Below are 12567 nucleotides of genomic sequence, written 5' to 3' on the forward strand. Positions count from 1 at the left end.
CTGCCACTGAGCTGGGGTTTGCTCTGTTAGGAGTGAGTTGCAAGCACTTCCTCCAGAATATGAAAAGCCCCGTTGAGGAAAGTCCATGTTCCTGGTGAACATGTTCCCTGTGCCTTCACATTACACCTTGTTCCACACTCATTTCTTCCCTCAATTCTTTACACTGGTAAATAAAAAAAAAAAAGAAAGAAAGAAAGAAAAAGAAATAAAAAGGAAAGGACATGACCACTCCTAGGTATGGTGGAGGAAGTAAGTTTATTGTAGCTCTAAGGGAGAACATAGAAAAGGCAGGGAATCTGGAAGAGTCCAGAGTGGACATGACCAGACTGAGCTGGGCTATGTGGGAGGCGGGAGAGGAAGGGAGAGAGAGGAACCAGGTGCAGCAGCTACGAAGGGAAAGGGCAGGTGACCAAATTATCTGGATTTTACAGGGAAGAGCCTCTGGGGGAAGGGCAGCCCAGCCCCTGAGCTGGAGAGTTCAGGGTAGAGGGTGGGGTGTGCAAGTCATGCCTGAAACAGGTAGGAACTGAGGCATGCTGGGAGACCCTGGCGGTCAGGCCCGGCTTTGATATGTTAAATAGGCACCTCAGCCTTTGGTCCTGGCTTTGAAACTTAACAACTGGCAGAAATTTTTTTGGTTTTGTTTTCTGGGAGAGAAGCTGTCAGAAATGGCGCATTTGACATTTAGATTAACATTTAGCACTGACATGGAAGTTTCTTGAAATGCACTCGTATGTACTATGCTGATTTCCTTTTTCAAATACAGAGCGATTCACAATGCCCTTCCCCACCATAGCCCATCTCTAATGGCCTCTTTCTGAAAATCATTTGTAATTGCTCTCTAAAGATTCATAGATCAGTTTTTTCCGCTTGAAATAAGAAAAGAGGTGGAAGACAGTACTTCCATTTGTTTGTTTGAACGTCGTCTAGCACAGTCAAAATAGCCCTGTGCTAACCCACTGATCTCAAGAGCTTTGGAGAAATGGTTGACTACAGATTGATTTAGTCTAGTGTAGTCGCCTGGGAAGTGAATTTAAAAAAATGTATGTAGTGATAGTGTGTCCCCCAATATTCTGTGCACCCTAATAAACTTATCTGGGGTCAAAGAACAGAACAGCCACTAGAAAGACATAGAGGCCAGAAAATGGTGGCACACACACCTTTAATCCTAGCATTCTGGAGGCAGAGATCCATCTAGATCTCTGTGAGTTCAAAGCCACACTGGAAAAAGCCAGGCATGGTGACTCACGCCTTTAATCCCAGGAAGTGATGGCAGGAAGCAGAAAGGTATATAAGGCGTGAGGACCAGGATCTAGAGCCTGGTTAAGCTTTTAGGCTTTTAGCAGCAGTTCAGCTGAGATCCATTTGGATGAGGACATAGAGGCTTCCATTTCGACGAAACAGGATCAGCTGAGGAATTGGCGAAGTGAGGTTAGCTGGGGCTGGTTCTGTTTCTCTGATATGTCAGCGTTCACCCCAAATACCTGGCTCCGGCTTTGTTTTATTAATAAGACCTTTTAAGATTCACGTCACAAATGTAACTCAAGCTGTCATGGTGGTGGTTCATACCTGGGATCCTGGTACTGAGGAGGTTGAGGCAGGGGGACTGTGCTAAAGAGAAAGAATGGGAAGAAAGGGAGGAAGGAAGAGTAGATGATGAAGGAGAGGAGAGGGAGGGGAGGCCCCACACTCCCCTCAGCTACAAGGCATGCCACTTTTGGTGCATGGAAAGCTGAAAAACATAGGCAAGAACATGGAAGACTGAACCTCGCCCTCTGCTCGTGCACACAGAGAGGCAGAGCCACTTTGGAAAGCAGTTTGAGGGCAGGAAACCTGAAGGGTACAGGGTTCCTTTGGGTGCTGACATTGCATAAAACCAGGGCTGGAGAGATGGCGCTGTGGGTAAAGGCAGTTTCTCTTCCAGCCTCATGACCTGAGTTCCATGACCCTGAACCCATGTGAAAGGAGAAAATGGACTCCACGGATTCCACAACATCATCCTGACTTCCACCTCCGTGCCATGGCATGTGCACCAACCACCCTACAAACACACACACACACACACACACACACACACACACACACACACACAACTAATAATAACTGTACCAAAAGCAGATTGTGTTGAAGGTAACATAACTCCTGGTATATTTTTGCCAGGGGATTGATCATAGCCAGGCAGGTACTCTATGCATAAGCTCTGCATAAAACATAAATGAGTTTTATAATTAAATCGGGGTCTCCTCTCCAACACATTTCATTTTGTATATGCAAATATTCCAGGACAGGGGCTACTTAACTACACATGGTAGCGTGCCCAGCCAACATACGCAAGGCTGTGGGTTAAATCCCCAGAAATGCCCCCCAAAAGAAACACAATCTAAGCCTGGCAGTGGTGGTGCATGCCTTTAATCCCAGCACTTGGGAGGCAGAGCCAGGTGGATCTTTGTGAGTTCAAGGCCAGCCTGGTCTACAGAGCAAGTTCCAGGACAGCCAAGGCTACACAGAGAAACCCTGTCTCAAATAAAATAAAATAAAAATAAAAAAGAGAAAGGAAGAAAAAGAAAAACAATCCAAAAATCTAAAAACAAATCTCCACCACTTCTAATTATTAGAGTATTTTGGGTAAGGGATTTTCAACCAGGATTAGGATTCAGTTCCTTTTTGAGTTTCTAGCTCAAGGTCTCAATGTCTTAGTGAGTCAAGATCATGGTGGTTCTGACCCAGCTCATGCAGTCACTCTCCGAGAAAGTCATCGAGCAAGCTCACACACCAATGCCAGCACTCACTACCAGACTACTCCACCGGCATGCCTGTCCCTTCCAATTAGCTTCCTGGGTGATTCTAATGCTGTGGAAGCAAGAGTCACTGTCCCAAGGAATGGAAGAAGACATTCTGGCCAACCGTCCCATGGCTCCCTCAGTGAGGAAGGACACCGGAAGGGAAGGAAGAGGACAGGAAGAAGACAGGAAGAGACTTTGGGCAAACAGAGGGACTAGGGTAAGTGTCAGCCCTGCACCCTCAGGAAGCTATAACAAAACACTATAAACTGTGTGACTTACCAACAATAGAAGTTTATCATACAGTTCCTGAGAACCACTAGGCCAAGTCCAAGGCCCACTCTGCTGTGTGTGAGGGTTACTTTCTACTCAAGTGAATACTGTCATCTTATTGAGTCCTCAATGATGTATGGGGTGCGTGGGATCGGAGCTTTTTAGCTCCCTACATCTTAGGATTTCATCTCTTTCTGAAGGCCCCATGCCTAACATTTATAATCCCATTGTTTTAGAGATCCCAATTTTGATGCTATTGAGGATTTTCAGTGACAAGTTTTCCTACGTAGCACAGGCTAGCCTAGAAAGCATTTCCCTCTTGCCTCAGCCTTGCTGGACGTGCTAGAATCCAAGTATGATAAACCATGTTTCTTCTAGGCAAGGGGAGGACACAGTATTTAGGCCACAGAACACCCCACCCCCACTCACCCACCCACAACAGCCAGGCCAGGCTGTTGTTTTAGCTCTACCCCTTATCTGCACCCTGAAAATCTTGATCCAACAGCCCATCCAGACTTTCAAGGAGAAATGAAAAGAAAATTCCTGTAGAAATAGTAACCACAGCCAAAGCTACTGACTCGATTGTCTTTGAAATGCTTAGGAAGATGCAGGAGAAAGGCGTTGTCTCTGACATACCAACCATAACTTCTCCTGAGAACCACAGATGGTCATACAGGTAGATAGATGTCTGTGAGTTCAAGACCAGCCTGGCTCTGCATAGCAAGTTCCAGGCTAGCCAGGGATATATAGTAAGACTGTCAGGAGAAACAAACAAACAAACAAATAAATGAATAAATGAGTGAGGGAAGAAAGTAGGTAGATAGATGATAGATAGATAGATAGATAGATAGATAGATAGATAGATAGATAGACAGATAGAAAGTCTTGAATTATAATGTCAGATAATATGTCTCTGATGATTAGAGATAATTACCAGACTCTTCCATATGTAAGCATTCAGTCCCCCACAAAAACAAAAAGAGTAAAATCCTGTGAACTGCAACAATACAGATGGAAGCAGACACTTTGTAAAGTGAAATAAGCCAGGCCCTCAAAGACAAATATGGAGTGTTCTCATTCACATGTAGAAGCTAAGAAATTTCATCACCTCAGAGCATCCGGTAGAACAGAAGACACCCAATGCTAACAGAAGTGACAGGAAGGGACACAGGCTGGAAAACTGCTACTCAAACCCAGTTAAAGCGGGATCCATCGTAACGTTCCTTAGCATTGTAGGGTAACTACAGCTAGGAACAATTCATCACATATTTCAAGATAACTGAAACAGAATAAAGTGATAAGTATCTGAAGCAATGGAGATTGTTTATTACACTGATTTGACTGTTACACTCTGCACACATGTATTTAACTATCACACCATACTCCACAAATATGTACAAATTCTATGTCAACTAAAAATAAGACTCAAACAAATGCTAAAAGGCAGCATATCCTTTTTTTTTTTTTTAAGTTAAACATTCAGAGATGGCCACTATAGTCACTTAAGGTAGGGTTGATTTGTCACGTGACTTGTCAGTGTATGAGCCCAGAATAAGAGCACACTGTGGCTCTGAACTGTCATGTTGAGCCCTCTGTGAACCCTCTCCAGGCCAGCTCAGGCACATAAGGTCCATGACCTTTCTGAATGCACTGTTCTCATTTTGTTTGTTCAAATGTGTTCTTCTCTTCATCAACCACTGTTCTGAAGTTCAAGCGACAGCCAGGCCCACTTGTTTATAAAATAGTTCACTGGCATGAATCAAGGGGTCCACACAAGCTTGTCACATCCCAAAATCCATCTCTGAAAATACAGCGCAGCTGGGTGTGGTGGCCTTTCTTCCCAGCACTGGGGAGGCAGAGATAGGTGGAACTCTGTGAGTTTGAGGCCAGCCTTGTCTACAGATAGATAGGCTAGCCAAAGCTGCACAGTGAGACTCTGCCTTGAAAATACATACACACATACATACATACATAAAATAAAAATTTAAAAATCCAGGTCAGTTAAAGAAGTTCATTGCACAATTTCCCTGGGAATCATTAAGGAAACTTATAACTTTGTTTTCCTTTCCCTTTTTGAACTCAGCTAAATGAGCTATAAAACATGTAAACTGCTATTACCATTCAACTTACAAGAGCAAAATCCTGAACTTAAAGCTCATTTAGTTGACATTCAAGGAGATCCACAGATTGTTCTGTTTAAGGAGGGCTGGGCATCATGATGGCACACCTTTAATCCTAGCACTTAGGAAGAAGGGGTAGGCAGACCTCTGTGAGTCCCAAGTCAGCTAGAGCTACATAGTAAGATCTTATCTCAAAAGGAGGAGGAGGAGAAAGAGGAGGAGGAAGAAGAGAAGGAGAAAGAGGAGGAGGAGAAGGAGGAGGAGGAGAAGAAGGAGGAAGAGAATGCATGGGCAAATCCTGCAGGGTAAAGGCAATGGAGAGTTCTGAGCACCATGAGCTGGCCTCTGAATACACCTTGTCCTGGGGGAAGACAGTTTACTACATCTTACTGGGATGGAGTATAGAAGAACAGCAGGGAAAATGTTCAGAGGAACACCTCTGGGTCCTGGAATCCAGCCACACTAAGTGTCACTGAAAGGAATAATTAACAGGAGTCATTAGCTGCTGAAGTCTCTGTGATCAACAGCAGGGTCATGAGCAAAGAATGCCCTTTGACCTCCAAGGCTTGGTAGATGTCTGCAGTTGAACCTACTTGACTTGTCAGTTGACCTATCAGCTTGACTTGCCCATTTGGCACAATGAATTCTGGAATCACCCAAGAAAGGAACCTCAGAGAGAAATTACCCAGATCAAACTGGCATGAGGGGATGTCTTTTGTGGGGACATTTTCTTGGTGAATGATTGTTGTAGGCTAGTCCAGGCCACTACTCCTTGGGAAGGTCGTTCTGGGCCATGTAAGAAAATTCCCGCCAGCAGACCAGCAAGCTTCATTCCTCCATGGTTTCTGCTTCAGATTCCTGCTTGAGCTCTGCCTTAACTTCCCCCCATGATGGACTGGAACCTGGAGATGAAAGCTAAATAAACCATTTTCTTCCCTAAGTTGCTTGTGGGCAGTGTTTTATCCCAGCCACAAGAGAGGAAACCAGGACAGCAGCTTAACGCTTGCCACAGATCACCACCAAAGGAGCGGAGTGACACATTCTAGCCAGGAAGGAAGAGGCTGGCTGAGTCAATTCAGGCTAAGGTCACTGAATCACACATTGTCCACGTTGAAGCCAAATCTGGTCCCAAGATTGTTTGGTTGTGCTCAGTGAGGTCACTTTTGTTTTGGTTTTTGGCAAGTTTGAATGAATTGTCAGTGCTTTGATACTGGAAGATTATCCTTTAAAATCTGAATTTCAGGGTTCCCCCCAAAAGAAAACAGAAATTCTGCCCATGTTGGGCCCCCACTTTTTATTCAATAATTAGCTGAACCTGAGTAACTCTGACCTTTGTTGGATGAACATCTCTCCAGTTTCGTCGACTCTCTAGTAAGTCCTGGAGTCTGGATGAAGGCTCAGAGAACTTAGTGTCTCACCTTGCTTTTTCTGGTGTCCTGGGCACAGTCCCTGGCTTCTCTGTTCACTCCGTGCCTGGCTCACCGGCCACTGACTTTACTCACCAAGCCAATGAGCAGCCATCTATTCTAAGTCCTGTCCAACCGCGGAGAAGATGGCAAACAGGATGCATCAACTATCTGGAGTCAAAAGGTGTAACAGCATCAAGCCTATACAAACACACAGCCACCATGCCCAGCTCTTACCTAGACACAGATCGGCAACATCGCCTCTCTGTGTCCTGCCCTCACATGGGCTCTGTGCTGCTGGCATCCTGCTACAGCCATTCCTTACAGTCTAGCCGAGAGCTTGGCCCGGGAGTGTCCTGGTGAAGGTAACCATGATGATGTCACTAAAGTTGCTGACGTGTCCTTCTGTTTCATAGTTTTATACAACTTCCACGTGATTATTCAGGATCCAATCTGATCGCTGAAGACTCCATTCGATATGACCCCGAATTGTGTACCAGAATAAAGCCTCCTCCCTTTCACCAGTCCACCAAGAGGCTGTCACAGTGATGAGAAAAGCTAAGTCATACAAGGCCTCAAAGTACCTGCTGACGGGGTTAACAGGCATGATGATTGCTTTCTCCTGGGAATATAGATAGTACTTTTGAAAGCTCAACACTGCGCTAGCTACTTAAACTATCCTCTACTGTATTTTTGAAGTAACTGAATGACTCGGAAGAGTATCTACTGTTCTATAGTATTTCTTTCCCCATCACAATGGCCGAATAGCACAGATAACCTAAGAGTGAGAAACTGGGCGATTTGGGGGGAATAACGAGCGCTCTGGAGATCAATAGTCCTTCAGAGAGGTTGACTGCACTCATCTTCATATGTGAGGCTGTCGAGTCTGCTAGCATTTTCTTATTCCATATCCCACTTCTGCCAAACTTCAGAAATTCTTTGAAGGCACATCACGTGATAGGGTTTGCTGGGTTGTTTAAGGGAGATTTTTACTGTATAGACAGGCTGGTCTCCATGTCCAGTCCTCCTGCCTCATCATCCTGAATGCTGGTATGAGGGGTGTGCGTCACCACTCCTACCTCAGTACAACAGTTTTAAGGTGAATAAAGACACTGAAATATGACCCACAACAGAACATATAGGATGACACCAATCAGAACAATGGGGGTGAGGTCTGCGGGAATGAGGCTCAGCACCTAACAGTATTAATTAGAGTCAACATTTATGAATAATCTCACGACGCAAAGCAATAGTTCAAAGGACAGACTCTGAAGGTGGCAGCTCAGCTTCAAATGTTGGATCGACTAGTTTCTCTTCTTTTTAAACGTGATTTATTATTTTTAATTGTGTGTATGTGTGTGTCCACATACATGACTGCTGGTGCCCATGGAGGTCAGAGACTTCTATCTATCTATCCCCTTGGAGCTAGAGTTAGAGGCAATTGTGAGGCAATTGTGAGTCACCTGATGTGGGGGATGGGAACTGAATGTAGGTCCTCTGCAAGAGCAGTACATGCTCTTAACTACTGAGCCATCTCTCCAGCCCCAAGACAACTATTTTCTTAGCTGAGTGAACTTATCAAAATTCTCGGTCTAAAATCAAAACAATGCAAAAGTCATGTGGCTCTCTTGACTGCAGGTTTAACAAGCATTAATGGTTACCAGAATTACAAACAAGTGAGACGGGATAGAAAATGCTGTGACTCTCCTGGCCCAGGAAGGGAAAGCTATGTTCAGGCTGAGCACAGCTACATCATAAAGTCATAACACACAGGTCTAGAGAAAAATCACAACTGGATGTGAATAGTTATTGGAGCCGACCACACTAGTTGAGTTTTTTGTTTGTTTGTTTTTTGTTTTTTTTTTTTCCTCCCAGTAATGTGAATGGGAAGCAAACACTGAGATTTTAACCAATTATTTAGTTCGAGGTAATTCACAAAACCAAACTGAAAGCCACAAACGTAGTCAAGGACACCCGGATTGTTGGGGCGCATCATAAAGGCAATATTCAGCCACACTTCAATGTCTTAGCATCAGGTATGGCGTTTAGCGCCACCTCACCTCCCAGCACCATCCTGTGTAAGTTCCAGGGTCCAGCTACTCCCAGTGGCTGTGTTTCCTCTGAAGACACCAGACTCGCCTCTCTCTGTGCTAAGCTCTGGTTGAAGAGGACTCCTTCCCATCAGGGAGATCCTCTTCCCATTCCAGTCTCAATTAAGACCCTGCACCCACCACGAAACTCTTCCATCCATAACCCTGGGTGAACCCCTCTTTTCTTGTTACTCAGTAAGAGTACACTATGGCACCGCTGCCTTTGAACTCCTCCCTCCACGCCATCTGACAGACATGGAAGCATGTTGTCTTTCCTACTAAACTCAACAGAGAGCACGCCTTTTTTTTTTTTTTGACTCAATAATAAATTATAGTTTAACCCTTTCATCCTCAGAGAACCATTTGGTATGTACAAAAAAAATAAACCACTAGCTGGCTTAGAATATATGTTCTTCTTCTTTGACAATTTTTAATTACAACTGAAGATACTTAACGCTAGATGATTCTTGTCCAGAGAGCCGCAATCCCTCAAGCAAGACACCGATTCCTGTCACCTTGGCCCCCACAACTTCTCCACACAACTGTAATCTGTCAGTAAAAGTTGGGGGAAATCTTAATGTAGAAAAAGGACCACAAAAAATGAAGGGTTCAAAACGGGAGGAAATATAATCGGGAAATCTGACCTCATCTGTCTAATCGGCAGCCTGCTCCAGCAGCTCTCAACCTGTGGGTCGAGACCCCTTGGGGGGGAGGTTGGAAGACCCTTTCACGGGGGTCGCATATCAGCTACCCTGTATATCCGATGTTTACGTTATGATTCATAACAATAGCAAAATGGCCGTCATGAAGTAGCAATGAAAATTATTTTACAGTTGGTCACCAAGGCATGAGGAACTGGATTAAAGGGTCGCAGCATTAGGAAGGTTGAGAACCACTGCTTTAGACAGTGGCCAGGTCTACATGAAGCTAAGCACACCTTTTCTGACATTCAGACACCAGCCAGTGCCCGCCATCATAGCTAGTGTTGCAGAGCAGCCAAGAAAACATTAAGAAGCCGGGCGAGACTTCCTCGCGTCCTTCTCCACCATTTTGTCGCACTCCTTAGAGATGTGTCTTCCTTAGAGATGCGAAGGATGCTTGCCATTCCATATCACCTTATCACACCCTTGACTTTTCCATAAAGTCTTCCTTGGAGACGAAGGGTGCCTGCCTCTCCACTTATCCAAGAAGTCTGTTCTTGGGGCATCAGTGGTGCTGATACAAGATTTTGCCAGTTGGCAGGTGAAACGATTTTATCGTCTAATTTCTATTGGCTTGTTCAGGGAGGGTATGGTTTAATGGAGGCTGTCACCAGTATGAACACGCTCTTTCCTCTACATCCTCTTTAACTCAAACTGTTGCCCGAGAATATCGAAGCTGTTTCTGCTCCGCTCTAGGTGAACACGACAATCTAGGCTATTCAAGAAGTCTAGATATCCCAACTGAACTGGAGCCCATGAGGTGGGTCCACTGAGGTTATTAAGATACCAACATAAATAATAATACGTAAATAATATATGTAGTGTAAACGCTGCCTAAACTTTCCGAATTGTTTGGGCTGCATACACCTGACATCCCAAGAACGAGGTTTTGTCCCGACTTGGAGGGTCAAGTTCAATGGCTAGCTTGCCGCCCTCTCCAAAGCCTCCGTGCCCTGCTAAAACCAAAGTAGGTTACCTAGGCGAACCAGAGCTGAGGCATGCGCACCAAAATCCTTCCAAGTTTTGCTCCTCTGAGCTTCCAGGTGGCCAAGGAGCTGTCTGGCAGCTGGGCTCTGGCACTCTGGAGCGCAGCCCGGGCGCTGCACTGCCTGGAACCCGGCAGGACCCGCCCGCACCCTGCGCGGCCGTCCCTGCAGATAGACGCACCTCTAGCCCCAACCCGGATTCTCCCCAGCACCTGAGCCCACTTTTCCTGGAACGGCCTTCTGGGAAGTAAGAACCCACCTGGGTTGCACGCCTCTTTCTGATCTGCCACCAGCACCGGCAGAAGGTATCCCGGGAGACTCATCCGGGGGCACCCGCCTACTTCCCGGACCTCATCTCCCTTGCTCCCCTTACTCCATGCAAAATGCAGCCCTTGGATTCCTGGAAGTGTTACGCAAAGGCAAGCATTCTTTTTTAAAAAGGGGGTGCAGAGCGCGCTGCGGCGCTTGCAGGGCACTCTCAGTCCTGGGCAGACAGCCGGACCAGAAGCCGACCACCAGCTGTGCGCCCCGTGGGTGACAGCACCGCCTTCTCTTGCTGCTGTTGGCTGAGTGACGGTCTTTCGGACCCGGACCTTCCCCGCTTCTGGGGCCTTTACCTGAGTCCCGGGCTCGTCTGGGGCCGCGGACACAGCTTGGGCCGCGGCTGCTTATCCCGGCCGTGCGCTGGGCGACCGGTCCCGCTGCGCGCACTTCACCGCCGCCGCCCTCTGCCCCGGGGACACATGGAGTGCAGCCCTCCCCGCCGGCTCCACCGTCCCGCCCCCACCCCGGGAAGTCACTCCCGGGGTGGTCCCACTCGCCGATCTCCTTTGCTGAGGCACCCTGGCCAGTCTGAACCGGTTGAGACTGCACGCCCGCTGGGGGAAGGAAGAGGAGGTGGAGGAGGAGGAGATGGAGGCGGAAAAGCTGGCTGTAGGGGCGCTGCGTCTACTCCGGTGGCTCCAGGCCCCGCTAGGAGAAGGGAGGGCCGGACCCGAGTCCTCTTGGTCCCTACAAGGCTCCCCGTGTGTCCCCGCCCAGCACCGTGTGCATTTGCGGGGAGGTCGGGTCTGAACATGAATACAAGGGTCGCTTGATCTCCCTGGCTTCCCGGGGCCACTTGCGAGTCTCCTGGCCTAAGCTATACTCGTGGGCAGCGATCCCAGAGGAACGCGCCCTAAAACTTTGTCAAGTCGGTGCTCCTTGGCAATGGAGAGTAAAGATGCCAAGGGCTTTCCTTTGTGACAACTCCGCGGGAAAGGAGGGCGTCCGGCTGGACGAAGAGGGAGGGAGAAGCTGTGGGAGGATGGTCAGGTGTCCCGCAGTTGTACCAAACTAACCCTAGCTTGTGGTGCAAGACAGCTCGCACCGGACCTACCGAGCACTGCACTCCACGCTGTCACAGAAGCCCTCTGCAGACAATCCCGGGGGTCCAGTGGCTAACGAATGTGCGGACACCATTCGCTCGGGGGATATGCCTGCACCGTGGTCTGCGCTCGTCCTCTGCCCCATGCACATTTTGTCTGTTGAGTTCTTGAAGAGGACGAAGTCTAACAGCTTGTGAATTCCCTTTATACCCAGCAATGCCTGCGTTCTAACTTAGACAAGGACTACCGCCGGCTAAGTTGGCTGCGGTTAAGCTGCCCAGCCTTTTCCAGCTTATTTCCTTATCTATAATATCAGAATGAGATTCTCAGAATCTTGCCTGCATCATGGAGTGTGCGAGAGTTGAGAATTCAGAAAAGGTACGGAACCTAACCACACCCACCACCATGAGAAGCCGGTAGGCTACAGCCCTTCTCCCCCACGCCCCTTTCTATTCAGGTTATGGGGAAGTCCCCTGAAAAATATTACGCATGAGCCTGTAGAGAGCTTGCCGTCCCCAGCACCCAATTATAAATAAGCCTATAAATAAGCTATTGTAACCACAGCAGTGGAGAGGCAGAGCCTGACCCGATCGCAAAGCCCCAGGTCTCACATAGAGACCCTGACTTCAAAACCAAGGTGGATTGCTCCTAAGAAACACACACACACACACACACACACACACACACACACACACACACACACACGCCATGCTTATCTCTACATGAGAGAGAAATAGGGAAAATACCTCATAGTAACAACAGCCCACCGTGGTGACTTGCACCCATCCCCAATTGAAAAGGCAGATCTGAGCTGCATAGTGAGTTGTAGGCCAGCCTGGGCTAT

General features: G+C 47.2%; 1 protein-coding gene across 6 annotated transcripts in view; it reads right to left on the bottom strand.

Moving 5' to 3' along the window:
• The window catches only part of Slc16a9 (solute carrier family 16 member 9), a 44241-nt gene extending 31674 nt beyond the window's left edge, over nucleotides 1-12567 (bottom strand). For 2 of the 6 annotated variants that reach the window (XM_052744751.1, XM_052744747.1), the window contains exon 1: nucleotides 10974-11681. The gene's annotated coding sequence lies outside the window, so the exon portion shown is untranslated. Of the gene's footprint in view, nucleotides 1-5183; nucleotides 6374-10615; nucleotides 10943-10973; nucleotides 11682-11734 lie in introns of those variants that run through there. The other 4 variants (XM_052744750.1, XM_052744746.1, XM_052744748.1 and 1 more) reach the window with 4 other exon arrangements.

This window comes from Peromyscus californicus, unplaced genomic scaffold, assembly GCF_007827085.1.
Source record: "Peromyscus californicus insignis strain IS unplaced genomic scaffold, ASM782708v3 Scaffold_19__1_contigs__length_69161282, whole genome shotgun sequence".
Classification (NCBI taxonomy): domain Eukaryota; kingdom Metazoa; phylum Chordata; class Mammalia; order Rodentia; family Cricetidae; genus Peromyscus; species Peromyscus californicus.